This window comes from Epinephelus moara, chromosome 1 (assembly GCF_006386435.1).
Source record: "Epinephelus moara isolate mb chromosome 1, YSFRI_EMoa_1.0, whole genome shotgun sequence".
Taxonomy (NCBI): domain Eukaryota; kingdom Metazoa; phylum Chordata; class Actinopteri; order Perciformes; family Serranidae; genus Epinephelus; species Epinephelus moara.
Genome location: NC_065506.1, coordinates 18,060,572 through 18,077,483, shown reverse-complemented (window position 1 = coordinate 18,077,483; position 16,912 = coordinate 18,060,572). Strand labels below are relative to the sequence as shown.

At 42.1% G+C, this 16,912-nt stretch overlaps 1 protein-coding gene across 1 annotated transcript in view; it reads left to right on the top strand.

Annotated features, from left to right (window-relative positions):
• Positions 1-9,585: 9,585 nt before the first annotated feature.
• Positions 9,586-16,912, top strand: part of LOC126390183 (semaphorin-4B-like) — a 73,656-nt gene continuing 66,329 nt past the window's right edge. Inside the window, exon 1 of the mRNA XM_050044370.1 lies at positions 9,586-9,784. The gene's annotated coding sequence lies outside the window, so the exon portion shown is untranslated. The remainder of the gene's footprint in view (positions 9,785-16,912) is intronic.

Here is a 16,912-nt window from a genome sequence, read left to right as displayed (position 1 = left end):
CAAGAAAACTCCATATTTGTCCCTTTTCTTTTCTCTCCTCAGCTGCCTCGTGAAACAGGGTTAAGTGATGGTTTAAGGCTGGGAGACATCCTGTTCCTCTCTATCCCTTGCACACACTTAATCATTAAAAGAAGCATCTGTTTTGAGTCTCACTGTACATGGAAGCTGATAAATGCCAACTATTTGCATAAACCAGCTCAGAACGGGTTTAATAAACCAGTAACACGCCAGGATAAACCCTTCAGTGTTTGCGTATTGTTCCTGAAAAGGTAGCACGAACTTCAGGCCGCACCTGCTTCTTTTATTCCTTGTTCCCCTAAGCTCTGAGAGGCCCTTGACCAGACAGTCTATGAAACTGGAAGATCTTGTTAAGAACAGAACAATTTGTTCCGCCAAAGGGGAGACAAAACATACACACACCAACGAGTAAAAGTTCCTTCAAGACAAAAACCAAGCAATTAAAGCTGATGAGTTACAGCTGAGGAGACAAAGTGATAACCATTCTCTTGACACTTCATTAAATCACTCGAATCGGAGCATGGGAAAAGGCCCCTCGGCCTGTACATACTGCACTGTATGGTGCTGATGTTATGGTGAAATGGGACATGGGATTTCAGACAACAACAACTGCCCTCCACTTCAGGCTCACATCTCTTCTGCTCCAGATTAATTGTTCTGGTTTTATAGTACTCACAAAGCTGCTGTGTCTTTAGACAAAGCAATTTGTGCTGATATTTTCTAATGTCACTTCTGAGGAAGGACACAATTTTGCCAGAGGGATGGTTTGTTTGGAAATTTATTTGCTTACCTTCAAAGAGCAGAGCAATTGACATGAGACGGATGTTATTTAAGTTATTGTGTCTGTTAGGGACCAAGCAGCAGACACTGGCTTTTTTTTATTTCCCAACAAATGAGAAATGACAAGAGCAAACATAATTACTAACTAAACATGGCAGTAAAAGGTGGTCAGCAGAACAGAAGTAAACTCAGCACACAGCAAACTGAACTGCAACAGGAGGACTGAGAGAGTTTTCATAGTTTAGGGACCAGGAGCAGGCATTTAACACCGTCCACTGCATCAGTCTTTTACATGGCTGGGGCCAGAGGTCCCTTGGAATGGGGTCATGGTACCTCAAAGATAGACAAATTATATCAATGCAACTTAAAGCTAACAGAAGTGAAATGTTAATAGTACAGAATTAACTAAAGGTCCAGGCTTTATTTAGAAATTCTAAATGTCAAAAACTGCTAATAAACCTAAATGCAAAATCAAACTCTGCTGTCGTTTAATTATGTGAAAGTGTCTCAACACAGAGACACACAGGAAGGATGATGAGGATGTCCCAGTTCAGTGCTGTCAACACAATGACCATTGATTACTAATGGAGTCTCTTTTAGTCAGACAAAGTTAGTCAAGATAGCTGAATGATTGTTTGGATTTTTTTTCCAGTGTGTAGGATTTAGGAGCATTTATTGGCAGATATGGTATATAATATTCATAACTATGTTTTCATTAGTTTATCATCAACTGAAAATAAGAATCTTGCCTTATAATGAACCGTTTATAACCGTGGGTCCTCTCCCACAGAGTCTACCATAGCCCAGAATGGACAAATCAAATACTGGCTCGAGATAGGGTCATTCATGTAGGCCACAGTTGTTCACCTACATGCTTGCCACACATAAAAAGTTTTAGTTCTGCAACCTCACTGCTGGATGCCACTAAATCCTGCACACCAGACCTTTAAAGTAATTCTTCAGCACTTTGAGAAACACGTTTATGCCAGCCCTGTTAGCAAATTTTGGTATTGCACGTTTCTGCAAACCATGGATGGTACATTTGTACGCTTTATACATATCATATCAACGTTTCTAAGAGGATGTAGTTCTGATTACATATATTTGAGCTGACTTTGTTATCAGAAGGTGGAGGGGTTAGTGTGACACCTAGGTTTATTGGCTGCCAAGCCACAGAACACTGCAGACCACTGTTGGAGACCAAAGATAAGGTTATTTTTTTAGCAAGACATTGCATTTCCAGCTGTAATTGTGGCCCCAAAACTGGGTGTTTTATTAGCAACACATCAGCGGCATGTTCAAGTCGTTTTTGTGCCTACACATAATGACACATCAACCACAAAAACATAAAATTTCAACGTATCTACTATTCTAATGTTACATTTCCATGGTTTCTGGTAGTTGGGTTGTTTATGCACTGGGTTGCACTTTCTTTTCAAGAAATGGATGAGAACATTTATACCACTGTCAGGAATGAGAGTGTTATCAATCCTCTCATCTAACTCTCTGAAAGAAAGCAAATAAGCTTCTTTCCCAAAATGTCAAACTATTTAGAGCTGGACACTTTTGTCCTGTACAATGAGCTGAAGCTGAATGGATGAGACAGTGGATAAAAGCATCAGAAACACAATGTCTGTGTTCACGCTGTATCGCAATGGACAATAATGTGACACAACACATCACTGTATTCATGTTCAGCACTCCCTTTCAGTTGAAACACATTGCACCTTTTTGACCAAAAAGTAACAGTGTTGAGGCCCAACAGCATTTGACCTTTATGCTCTGGTTTTCAGAATATATGTGCAGCGCAGTTTGCAGTACCACATACTGTATTTGTTCAGGCTTGATTCAGTTTGAGTGGAGCTATTTGCCTGTTTGTGGTCATGCACGTGTCTCATTGGGGACAGAAGAAAAGGACAAGCATGTACGTTTTTCTCTGCACAACCTTAGTGAGTCCTTCTTCAGCTGCTTGGGGGCAAGAACAGAAGTCCCTGTGTATCCAGAGAGAGAGAGAGAGAGAGAGGCCTGGCCGTAGGGTTGCCAAGGCAACAGGGAACAGTGCAGGCATGGTGGTGAAAGAAGAGGGGGTCTGGACTGATAGGGATAACTGGAAACGCCAGGGGACACCTTACTCCACACTCCCTTTAGAGGGAGAAAAAGAGAAGTTCCCTCGTTTTTTAAGCCAAACTAAATTAAACCATAAATAGTGCTGCTTAGGCAGTGTCTGAAATTGAAGAGCCCAATATCTGGGAATGTACCTCAGAGGCGGACACAGAGCATTTTCCGGTATCCAGACCAGGGTGAATGGGTACTTTGATCTATTTCTCATGTCTGCTTTATTAGATACATGGTCTCCAGCGCACTGGAAATGAGAACACTTGAAATTATATGCGGTTATTCGTAAAAAAGTAAAATACAGCCTATAAGAATTTAAAGTAATGCTCACACAGTTTCATCCCTTCTCATTTTATTTATCTAAAAGTAACTGATAGATACACCTGCTGATGAACTGATGTGTCTGTATGAACATGTGTCATGGATGAAGTGTTGTTCTGCCTCTTTACTGCTGTAATATTGACATATTTATATAACACTGCGGAAACGAATGTAGACTTATTGGAAACATAAGGTTAATATGAGTTATCTCATGTCTATGACTATAAACAATAGATCATCCACTATCTGATGAAGAGAAAATAATATTGTGATTTTTATCATCAATTTTAGAGGGCAAAACCATGTATGAAAATGTACTTACATTTTCCCAACAGCAGGTTCTGTCTGGCTGTTTAACCTGGCCGAGTGATCTGTGTACCGTGTAATTGTAACATCCCTAGGTTAATTCCAGCTGGGTACCTATGTTGCATGTCTTCCCATTTACTCCCCACAACTCCTGTCTCTATTCACTTTGGAATATCAAATAAAAAGCAAAATACCCCCACAAATGATCTTAAAAGAAAACTGGTCCTTCACCACTGGATTTAAATAGTCATACATTATATATTACATACCTCATTCCAGATGTGGTCATTTCAGATAGCACTTGCTATTCAATTGCTTTTATACAAGGTTTTTCCTGTGCCAGGCATCTTCACTAGGTCCATACATACATTTTCATCTGCTTATCCAGGGCCGGGTCGCAGGTTGAGCAAAGTACTCCAGAGGTCCCTCTCCCAAGCAAAGTCTTCCAGCTCCTCCTGGGTAATCCTGAGGCGTTACCAGTACAGAGGAGATATATAATCCCTCCAGCATGTTCTCGGACTGCTCTGGGGCCTTCTTCTAATTGGACATGCCCAGAAAACCTTTCAAGGTAGGCGCCCAGGAGGCATCCTGATCAGATGGCCGACCACCTCAACTGGCCCCTTTCAATGCGAAGGAGCAGCTCCTCGCTCTTTCTCTAAGGCTGAGCTCAGCCACCCTGTGGAGGAAAACTCATTTCAGCAACTTGGTTCTGCAATCTCGTTCTTTCGGTCACTACCCAAAGCTTGGTGAGGGTTGGATCGTAGATGGTACAGTAAATCGAGAGCTTTGACCCCTTGGCTCCCTCTTCATCACAACGGTATGGTGCAGTGCCTGTATCACTGCTGACACTGCACTAAACCGCCTGTCCATCTCACGGTCCATTTTACCCTAACTAGTGAACAAGACCCAGACATGCTTGAACTCCTTTGCTTGGGGCAGAAACTCTCTCCCAGCCCATAGGGGCTAATCTACCATTTTCTGGCAGAGGACCTCAGACTTCAAGATACTGAGTCTCATCCTGACTGCTTCACACTCAGCTGCAAACCACCCCCGAGCGTGTTGGAGGTCACGGTCTGATGAAGCCAACAGAACCACATCATCTGCAAAGAGCAGAGATGCAATTCTGATGTCTAAACACTGGACCCCTTCCTCCCCACAGCTGCGTCTTTAGATTCTGTCCATGAATATCACAAACCAAATCAGTGCCAAGGGAAAACCATGGCAGAGGCCAACACCCACTGAAAACGTCTCACAATGTGTTTATAGGAAATGCATCCATTAGCAGTTTTTATTGATCCAGCTGTGCCTTGACTGAGGGACACACCCACAGCTACCTCAGCTGCAGAACCACTGAACCTTGGACTGTAGGAGAAGGAGGAGTTTGTGAGGGAAGGACATTTTATTGTATGAAAGTTAATTTTACGGTGTCTTTCAGCTAAACTACACATTTCCAAATATATATTGGAGAGGCAGAAGACAGTAGGAAAAGGCCCAGGTGTAAATAATAAAATGAATGATGGCTGAATTTCATTTAACTGCTTCAGTTTAGTGCATGCTGGCTCGCTGTCATGGCTTACTGGGACAGTTGAACAGAACAGAGCCATTGTTAGTACACCAGTGTTTTTCCTACTATGACAGTGTCTGCTATGAAAAAGGCCTAATAATCTGCACATACTGTAATTTCATAACTGCAGGATATGAACTCTTCTTACATTAACTGTATTTCCTTTAGCTGAGTTACCACAGCAAACATTTTTCCACAAACACTGATCAAATCACAAATTGAGCAATGTGGCAACAAATCTATGCTGTGTAATACAGCCAGTGGAACACTGAATATGCACATGCCACACTGATAGACCATCCATTGCAGTTTGGCCTGCCATTCTCATGTCAGCGGTCTTAATTAGTGCTTAGTTTCCAGAGCCTGGGAACCATGCCACCATGTTGACTTTAGATGTGGCCCCTTCCCAACCGGGCATGGTTTTGTTTTTGTAAGACACAGAAGATATAGCTTCATTGGAACTTACACAAAACAGGCCAGAATGGGCAAGATATGAGCATGCTTTAAAGCAACGTAAACAGCTTCGGGGTGCTGTTTTATCTTTCAATTAAAGTGAAAATGTGACACACATTTGGAGGCTATACCAATCACTGAATTGAATATCCTGGCACCGTAATTCTCACACTCTGACAGATTTCACACTGCATTTGTCTGAGCTGAATGGATGTGTTAACAAATGTATAATATCTTAATGTCACTTTCAGTCTTTCACAGTGGTTTCTACGATACACAGGAACCAGTCTAGTCAGTATACATGTTAGGACTAACATGTAGCCTATATGAGTCACATTCACTCACATGTGGGCACAGGTCCATTAGCCTTTGTCACATTTCATTTAGTGAGTCAACAAGATCTCTAATGGCTTGTGACAAATAAAAGGTCAAACCTATTTAGAACAACCAGGCATGTCGACGTAACCGGTGTAAAAAAATAAAAATAAAAGTGTAGTAATTCTCATTGCATTATGGCTTCATCTTCACAAGGCACTAAGTTGAGATGGAAAAAAAATCTGCCATATTACTCTTGAATATACACATGATGGTAAACTTTGATAATAACCACTGCTGTGAATGTACTTCTTTGGTAAAATTCCAACTGCATTGCCCGACAAATTCGTTGAAATTAGCTCAAATGAGGCACTTTTCTGATCTTTGACAGCCCATCTCACAGAAGATGGATGGAGCATTCCCAGTCAGCGATTCCTACGTGGGAGATGAGAGGACAAAGACATAAAAGGAGACCATTGTTTAGCCAGTTACTGATTATTGCCAAAATCTGCCTTAACTTGAAACGGCAGCGTGAATCATTAGGTGAAGGTTTGTGTGTGAAAATATCCAATACCTCATAAAATGATATTGGCAGGAGAGGTGTGAGTGGCAGCACTTCTAAAAGGCTGGTATAACAGCGAGCGTGCCAGAAATATGGTAAATAGAGAACAATCATCAATCATTTCAGCTCACCTTTTTAGTTTGTTTTCCCACTGAGATTTCCTCCCATACTTTAAAGTACGGTAACTGCATAAGTGTTGCATTAACCCATTGCACTGCTGAACTATGGTGCTTGTTATCTTTCAAGCAAAGCCTCACTGCCACCCCTGTAGTATTACACTAATGAACTTGTCTTTGGTCAGAAATCCCTCAAGGCCTGCACACACCGGGGCTTAAAAAGGTGACATGTCATGGTAAAATAATATATGGCAAGTGTATCACACAGAGTTCATCTTTGACACTCAAATTCGTACCACTGACTAGTATCAAGCTGTCTAGACAATACTGACCTTTGAGGGGACAGAAAGATGGAGAGTCTGAAATAAAGGAAGCATCATTATTAGCTATGCTGCACTATTTATTCAATTTCCTATGTCAGAGTGACAAGTGTTCCACAAAAGAGATATGGTTTACGGATAGTTATGAGACAGCAGTTAATGGTAAAACACTTTTTTGAACAAACTTACTGTCCCATTGGCAACTGATTTGAGCTGACAAATTTGCGAACTGACTGTATGCAAGCTTGTTAACTTAAAGAGCTCCTCCTCCTCAAAAACTTTATTTCAGTCAGGACCACTTTTATTAAAAAAAACTTTCTTTCCATTTGCAGTATTATATTTGGTAGCATGGCTCTGTTCTGGGGCCTCTCTGCCTTTCTTAGGCCTACATGGAAAGCCGAAGGTGGAGAGAGCACACCTCCCTGCCCTTCCATGCGCCTATGTGGAAAGCCTTAAGGCAGAGAGAGCAATCCTTCCTGCCCTTCAGTGTGCCTACATGGAAAGCCTAAGGCAGGGAGAGCAGCAGCAAAGACCCCCCGGGAACAGAACAGAGCCAGCATTGATGAAGACAAAATTACATTGATAAGTCAGACATAATATAAAAAGGAGGAGCTGGGGTGGAGGCGGGCTGTGGTTTGCAGAGGAAGCAGCAACAGTAGGCGGGCCAAAGCAGTTTGAATAAGGTGCCCTGAATGAGATTTGCCAATTGGTTGCATAGAAAGGAATCATGTGATCTATCAGCTGACTCCCTTCCATCAATCAGCTGCTCCATCAGTTGACTGGGCTGCTTGAAATCAGCTGATATAGCTGTGAGCCGTGCTTGACATCGTGTCCTGCCTGAACTGATGCTATGCTCATTTGAAATGTGTGTAATGGTGAACAAAATTTCAGGGGGAAACAGAACAAAAGTGAGAGAAGAGACCAGTTATTGTGACTGACTAGCACGAGCCTACCAGGCTGCCTAGCGAGTTAGCTCATCAGCTACAGCAGCTAACTAGCCCCTGCAAGTTGTCACATGGCGCCAGTTCAGTCCAACTGAACTGCTAATCTCGTGCATGCATCAAAAGAAAGTTTCTAGTTCCTGGGTTTAGTTACTTATGTGGCCTACTTATTATGTGCTATAGTGTTTCTCCCACTGACCCCGCCTGTGAGTTCCTGCTAATAGACTTTACATTGTGATGACATCACAGATTTTGAAATAGCTTTTCTGGGCTTGAGGAAACTTTTAGAAATATAAAACCTCCATGGATCAAACATTCATAATGGAAAGAGTCATAGCTGGCCTTGTTTGCAGTTTGAGGTGTGCTTTCAACAGTTCTCTTTTATAATCGTGGTTTATGGAGAAAATGCTTTTTGGGCCACAGGGGAGTTTTTTGCTGCAATGCCGCAAGTAGCCACTGAGGAAAACTGGAAGCAAGGCTGAGCTGCTTTCCTGGGGACCTGGTAGTCACTATGTCACCAAGCTTCCGGCCCCACCAGTATTGTATGGACAAGCAAATGCCACTTCGCAGTGTGGCCGCCGTTTAAGCGAAGAGACATGACGTGGGTGTAGCTGCATCCTGACTGAGAGCACAACATAAAAACATGGAATAAGTCAAAACAAAGCCTGTGGGGCTACACCCAGACCTAACTTATGAAAATTAATGAAGACAGCTGGGAGGAAAGACTTCCTTATCTATGTGTTTCTGCCACCTGCATCCCTCCTATCTCGTTTTCTGCCTGTCTGGTACCAGATTGGTACAGACAGAGCAGAGGTGCAAGGATGACCCTGAGCTGTCATTGTTTTCCTACTAACGCCCTTCCTTCTCACTCCCTCTTTCTCTCCTTCCTTCTCCCTCTCTGTTCCTTTTCAGGGATGGCAGGCTGCACAAAGACAGGTGATTGCTGCTGCTATAGGATAAAAAAAAAAGTGTGTGAGTGTGTGTGTGTGTGTGTGTGTGTTTTCTCTTCCATTTAGAGATGTGCTATGTCAAAGCCAGCAGAAAGTGTTTGGAATCACTCACCTGAAATGTCAGTGACTTCCTAACAGGGTGTCCATCAGTGCTTTTTCAAAATGACAAGGGAGCCATTAGCTGGTGGCTCTGAGTGTGTGGTGGAAAGGGGCGGGTTTGATATATATTTTTCTTTTTGTAATATCCACTTGCAGCAAACTCTTAGTTAGCCTGTGTGACATCTGTGTGACAGAAAAAAGGAAAGGAAAATCAACATCTGGAACATATCTGTACATGAAAGACACACTTATTTATAGTTACCAGGAGGGATTATTGGCTACATGATCTATGGAATAGGGTGTGATTATTATACCTTTTTGATTACAGCTGTTGTTTATGTCCTGCTCATATGTACACAACCTCAAACACACATCACAGACACACACACACACACACACACACACACACACACACACACACACACACAGGTGCAGCCACCATGACGACACTGCACTGTATGCAGCATGGACACAATCTTTAATCATCCTGTGGTCCGCTGCAGAGGGAGAATATACAGTGATGGTGATGCAAACACAAACACAAGGACACACACACACATACACACCTTCCCCCACCCGTAGCCCACCCCCCCTGCAAACCTACCATTCCCTAGTCCATGATGTAATGCTATCAGACCCCTCCTCTGCTGTCTCTCCCTCCCTCCGTCTCTCACACACTCCTCTCTCTCTCCTTCTCCTCATTCTATTGGTGGCTCCCGCCTGCATCTGCTGGATCAGCTCTGACTCCCTGCACACACACATACACGCACACACACTCACACACATGCACACACACACACACGCACACTTCCACGCTCCCTCTCACACACTCTTACACATACACTACCAGGGGGATTCCTCCGCCACTGCAGCCTGTGCTTGCTCCACCTGGCTCCTGCCTTCCGCCGTTGGGGGGAAAGCACGGTGAGTCCCTCCTTTCTCTTATGACAGCAGGCGTTAGGGGTTCACAATAAGACAAAAGGATGAGAGGTTTCTTTTTCCTGCAGAGTGTGGCGAACAAACACCGGCAGGCACCGCTGCCACTGCAGCCTGGGAGGAGAGGCTCGCAGCTGAGTTTGTGCTTGGAGTAATGAAGTGGTGTGAGGTTGCTCAGTTACTACAGATACCGGTCATCTAGGCGCCGGGTGCCATGGCAATAGATTGCATTCAGTCAGGGTCTTGGCTCATTGTGTGTCTGTGTCCTAGTAAAGGTGCTGGAAACCGTGGTGAGGTGCACGTGTGTATGTGTGCCTGTGTGCTTTCAGTGGGATGAGGAATCTGTTTGTATGCATGTGTGTGAAGCCTGAATTATAAAGCCTAAACATGCTCCAGGGTGTTGTGTGCTATCTGGTTTCCTCATTGAAAAATGTCAGGCACCTTGCTTTGAGATAACACAGGGAAGGAATAGCATGAATGTAAACCAAAGCTGCTGCTGCATTAAGTTCCTGTGGTGGTTTAGTTTGCTCTGACACCTTCCTGCCGGACAGGGAGGATATATTGGCTACAATAAAGCACTGACAGACTCATTATGTACGTATAGATTGTGCCTGTTGTGTCACTGACAAAACAGGGTGTGTGCATGTGGTGTGAACTCGTGCGCCTGTGACATTTGGCCACTTGCAATGCTCCCTCTGTCTTCTCCTTCCCCATTATGTGCACTGGGCTCTTTCATTGTAAGGCTCAATGACACTGAGTCTAAAAGTAATTCTATTATTGCCACGGCTTTTGACTGCTAAATGACACATTAATGATAATGGAACTGAGGAGTGAGGTCACTGGTGCGTTTTTCCACCCAGGCTTGACGTTGACCAAATTGCATTTTGTGTAGCAATACACTACAACCTAACCTTTTACATTCAGTGTGTTGAAATGTTAATATTTTATAATGGTTGGTCTACTCCACATGTGGACACTCTCATAACTAATTCATCCAGATGTTTTTCCATTTCTGTATCACATGGAGCCGAGAAGAAGCCAGGCATGATTCACTGCTTTTCCATGTCAATATAGACGCCTTATTTTGGTTCATTTTGAAGTTTCTCTATCACTGTTTAGTTAATTAAAGCATCACAGGGATCCACGATTCCAACAAATATCTAGTAAATCTGTGAGGAAGTGTAATCCATCAAATGCCACCAGCTCACTGGCAGCAAACCAAACAATATATTTTCTACGCTAGATAATCTGCATGCCATTCTTCAATTAACCAACAAACAAATTAGCTTTGCTATGCTTTTCAGCTCGCTCATTATTAGCAATGATTGCAGCTGTTACCACATAGAAAGGATGGAACCCACAAAGATATTTTGGAAGTCAGCTGGCCTGGTTCAGATCTCTCTGCAGACCCTCATGGAACAGTGTGTGCAAATATGTTGGTGGATTTTTTTTTGTAACCAATGATTAGCACATGAAACAGCACTTCCTCGAGGCTGTTTAACTCTGACATACTCTCTGTAGGCATGAATGGAAAGTAATTAGGATGGGGGCCCAACAGCAAACTAATAAAACCAACAGGCATTGAGGAAGTGGAGTGCATGCTCAGCTCCCATTGGCTGTTAAAGCATTATTTGGGTGCTTCAAAGGTTAGTGCGTGGTCATACTGAGATAGTTTATTGATTTCTTACTGTTTAAATCCTGTGACAACAGACATTGTGTCTTCCCACTGCCCCAAAGACCTTTAGAAGTAAGACCGGGAGCACATGCTGCACTCTGTGACCCTGTCAGAAAATATAAATGGTAATAATCTCCCTGAAGCTGTTCATCTGTTACCAGGTCATCCTCTGATTGGGAGGAGTCTCTTCTCTCATCTCTTTTTTCCACACATTCTGACTTCCTGTGAAGTGGAGTTGAAGATGCAGATCTCGTGCTGTTTGTACATTAGATGTGCTATAATTTCATGCTGACTGAGCCTGTTAATTTTGTATTTGCCCTCGCTGGGTGTGCTGACGTCAAACCAATCGAGTGAATATGAATATTTGAATTCGCTCAGGGTAGAATAGTGAAAGACTACAGAAGTAAAAAGGTCAATTCAATCAATATTTCATCGACTCTGCCAATTGTATAACCAATTTGGATCCTGACTGCAACACAGAAAAGGATTGCCATACCTTTCACCTTCTTTAGGACTTTGTGTGTGCATGTGTGTGTGGTGTTTGGACTGTATACAGGCTTCTACATGAACACTGTCAGCTTTTCTTGTTTTTTAAATCAAAGATTGTGAGTGATTGATAGTTTTTTCGCCCATTCGCTCTAAACAGAAACACCACAAGTATTCCTAAGAATAAAACATGTGACGATGTGAGGCGTACTTGTGGGGAAAAAAACAGTACAGCTGCTCTGGTTCTCCCACCCTGAACACTGAAATGCTGTTTTAGCCAAACTCCCCACCACATGTGATGCATAGTACATTATCAGGAAATGATTTTCAACTTAAAAACTTAAAACTGCACCTGACAAACAAACAAAACAGTGACTATACTTCAAAGCTAAAGAGCTGTGTGTCTGCAAATGGACACAGCTTAGAGTTACTGTACAGTGGTTTAACAGAGACTAAACACAGAACAGAAGGTCGAGAGCAAAGAAAAATATGGATGATCCTTTTTTAACAGATGAAAATCCAGTTTCCTTATAAATGTGCAGGATTATTATTATCTAGCATTGCTGTCCAAGCAGCTGATGGAAATTTCAGTTGTTCATAACATTCCCCAAACCTCGACAGAGCTTTCCTGAAAGTGGAGCAGCTCCAAGTTTTTATTTTCTGGCTTTTAATTCCCAGGAAAAGAATCAAGCAAAACACTTAATGGATAAACCTGCCATTAGACCCCCAGAAACACCAAGGCAATTTCTTCCATTTAATGATATTCCTCTGTAACGCTGTAGTATATTTAACGTCTAGATTAATAAAGTTCTTTGTGCTGATAAATTCATATAAATTCAGAAACTCATTAATTCACTCCCAGCGCCTGGAGGCTTTCTTCCACAGCCCTCCCCCCCTCACGCTGTGCAGCTGTGCAGGACCTTCACCTATGCCCTCCTGCTGCGGCATCCTACAGCCTCCCAGCTTCAAAACCAAGAAGAAAGAGCCAGACAAAGACAATCCATGTGTTGAGCAAACACAAACACAGACGACTTCATTTCAGCTGCACTGGCCGTCGCTGATGTCACTTCCCCCGAGCTCTCGGGGGAAAACCGGAAGACCTTATCGCTCATTAATCTCAAAACTTCCTATAGAATTTATATTAACGCCACATGTCTCTCCATTCCCTGATGTGTGTGCACAGAAGCTGTCAGAGAGCAGATATCAGTCCTTATTCATTACGGGAGATAAAAAGGGATCTAAACAGTTCAGCTAGCTCCAGTATGTGCTCGTGGCGTCAAGGGTTCGACTACATTCCCTAATCTTTGCCACATGTCAGATGTCACAAGTTATCTGGTCTTCCTTTGGACTTTCTTTGTTTGCGCTAATTCTTTTTCTGTTGCTGCACTGTTTACTGGTGCATGAAGCAGAAATGCTATGAAGTTAATCCAAAAGATAGGAGGCTTGCATTCTTCTTTTCAGCCAAAACTTTAGATTCATTTAATTTTGCCTTTTACCAAACAGGTAACCTCAAAGAAAATGGAAAAGAAAGCTCACAACATGAAATATATCACACTGCAGAGCCGTGGAGGTAAAAATCAAGACTTTTTATTGGTAGTTTCAATCATTCTTCTTCAACTGTTGCTATTTTCTATGATGGGATGTGTTGACAAGTTAGCTGGTAAACCTCTAAGCTTTAATTATGTGGTGCAACCAAAAAGCCTTAAAAACTCACTCTGAGATGATTGAACATGTCAGGAGTAAAAGTAAGAGCCAATTAAACTTGATGACATGATTTGCATCTCGTGTTTAATTATTTTGCCTGTCACTATAAACACAGGCCTACTTCTGACGTGTGTGCATCAGACAGGGAGACAGAGGGAGGGAGAGGTGGCTCAGAGGCTATGGGAGGATGGAAGTGCTAAAAACAGGTAAAGCCACCTCTCCTGTCTTTGATATGAACGTGAGCCGCCATCTACGGCAACAAGAGTGATATACCCTCTTTCTTACTGATGCTGCTTGCTCACACTGGCTGTTAGCAGCAACTCTACCTGGACATGAGTGCACCCTGGTTTCTTAAAGGGTCACTTCACCCAAATTACAAAAAAACATTGCCTCATTTACCTCTAATGGTATTTAGCCATGCAGATACAGAGGTTTTGGCTTTATGTGCTCAAATTTTGAGGTATCTGGTCCTCAGAGTTCGGCCTTGGCCCCAGCACAATGAAGAGGAATAGAATTTTGTTTGTGGTCCTCACAGCATTGAAAAATGAAATCATTCATCAAATAAATCACAAGCATCGTGTCTTTACATAATAGATTCAATACTTGCTTTCCTGTCCCCACCCAAAAAATTGGAGCTGTTTCATCTCCACCCAATTTATTTGATTTTTTTCAGCAGTGAGCTGCTTCTCTGTTTCCATTGTGAATTGCATTATGGGAGGATAGAGTGAATCAACAGCACAAAAAAAATGTATTTGTTCTGCATGCTGGTCTGCAATGTGAACACACTACATACTAAGCTGCTTAAAATAATGCAGTATGGATTTTGAGACACAGCGTTTGTGTCTGTGCTTATTAGCAGTGTTAGCTTGCTAAATTCTACCACATAGGTCATTTGAACAAGCAGCAATTGTGACCCATATTTACGTTGATTGTTAATTGTTCGGCAGTGACCTCTAATGGTGTAGTTATTATGACAGGAGCGAAGGAGGAAGTCAGGTGATGTTGTACAAAGAGCATCAAAGTTTACATAGGGTGGGATGGAGGGGACGTTAAAAGGTCAAACAAACAGGACTTTATCCAGGAGACCGGTGTTCAAGAGTCAACGTTAAGTTATTTTAACAATGTAATGTGGTATGTTGCGATGTATGTGACGTATTTCAAGTGAGATACGTCACGTTAGGTTACGTTGCATTAGCAGCAAACTTACCTTTTTTTAAAGCCAAGCCATAAACTTTTTTTCTAATCCTAACTACATACTTTGGTGCAACTGCGACCATTTCACAATATTAGCCATAGGTTTAAAACTGCAACCTTTAGCGGTTACACATTTGCAATTCTGTCATCCATTGATAGGTGCACTTATTTAGGAAAAGCTCCTGTGGGTCGTATAAGAGGGTAGGAACAAAAGACTCATGCGGTATGGGTTGGAGGACTTAGAGAGAACTGAGATGGTGAACATGGTATACATTACACCGGCTTAACATCATCATGTTAACAGTGCTAGCTAGTATGCAAGTGTTAGCATCTAGACCAAAGCAAGGTTGTGTCTAAATCAGCCTCACAAAGCTGCAGGCTGTAGACTCGTCTTGTTGTTATCTGTTGCTGATGTGAGCGCGACTATCTGCTGGACTAGATACTACTTAGTGAAAATAAGAAATATGATTCTTTGCTATTTTGATTGATGCTGTATCAGAGTCCAAAGTAAATCATTAGCCGAGTTATGCTTGGTCGCCATTAGACACAAATCTAATCTCTGGTGATGTTTTCATATGCGCAGAAAAGTTACTGACAAACATATTCATTCTGATTCTCATCTGGTCCAAGAAACATTAGTTTGTGTCAGTTCCCCAAATGTGCATAAAACACATGGTCACAGCAAACCTCAGTTGCAGTTTGATTTAAAAATATCAAAACAGCAAGTCATTTCTATCCATGATATACGACCGACCTGTCAAAACAACTCGACTCAGGATCATTTATAGAGGAAGCAAATGGGACACTTTCAGGCCGGGGTGCTGCATCAGTTGAATAGTCATGAATCATCAGTGTGGAGAGAGAAGGCCTCCTGCGTAGAGAGACAGAGACAGACAGAGACAGAGAGAAATGGTGAGTGAGATGTGGGGACATTTTTGGGACTGTCTGAGCGGGACAAGGTGAGGACATAGCGATGAGTCATAGCGCTGTTAGCTCTGCAGGAGACACCTGTGCGGGGCTGCTCTGACTTCATCACAGCCTGCAGGGGTGGAGTTTACTGGTCCAAGGTGGATCATGAGTTTGACCTTGTTGCATTTCAAAAATTCTTGTGTTCCTCGTCTTTATCAGATAATACTCATTTATACATGATTCAGAACATATCTGTCACAGTTTTGTACAATAACCTGCTACTCTTCATTGTAGGTATAAATGCATGAAATATGTTGATCACCATTCAGTTTACTACCAAGCCAGTAGTCAGCGAACAAGGCTAAGAGTCAACAGCCATGCTCTCACATGCTAACATGTTGGTGTTCGGTATAGTATTTATTTCCCCATCTTAGTTTAGCATGTTAGCATGCTAACATTTAGTAATAATCACTCACCAGAAGGTGCAGCTGGCTCACGATGAACAGTGAGAGGATCACCAAATTTATAAGAATTCGCCCTCTTGGTTGCTACCAAATTTCCTGGCAATTTGTCCAATAGCTGTTGAGATATTTCAGTCTGGACGAAAGTGGTGTACAAACCAACCAATCAGCATTAGCATCCCTAAAGCCACCTCGCTAGCATGGCTAAAAATGATACATCATAATTAATTTAATAAGTAATTTTTAAAACTTGTCAATGTTTTTTTTTTCACTTTTGCAAGTTCTTATTTTTGTCGCTGATAGGGTGCTGTAGGGTTGGTGTTTTTCAGAAGTTAGCGTCACCCTGGTTACCTTGACAAAGATGATACTTACAGGTTTTGTTCAGCAAGATAATCTTGAAAGGAACCCCACTTTTATGATTTTTTAAAATACAATTCCCAGAATTAAAAAGCTAAAGTTATGTTTTAAATAAACTACGGTCACATGACTTCAACATCAACACTGTAGTCTCATTTATCCACTTGTTACCAACCACTTTTTTAAAGGGCCAGTGTGTAATATTTGGCATGGTTTATTGTCAAATCTGAATCTGAATCTGAATATTCTACCCATTAATATGTTTATATAAGTGTATAATCGCTATAAAATAAAATTTGTTTGGTTTTCGTAGCCTTATAATTATGCTTT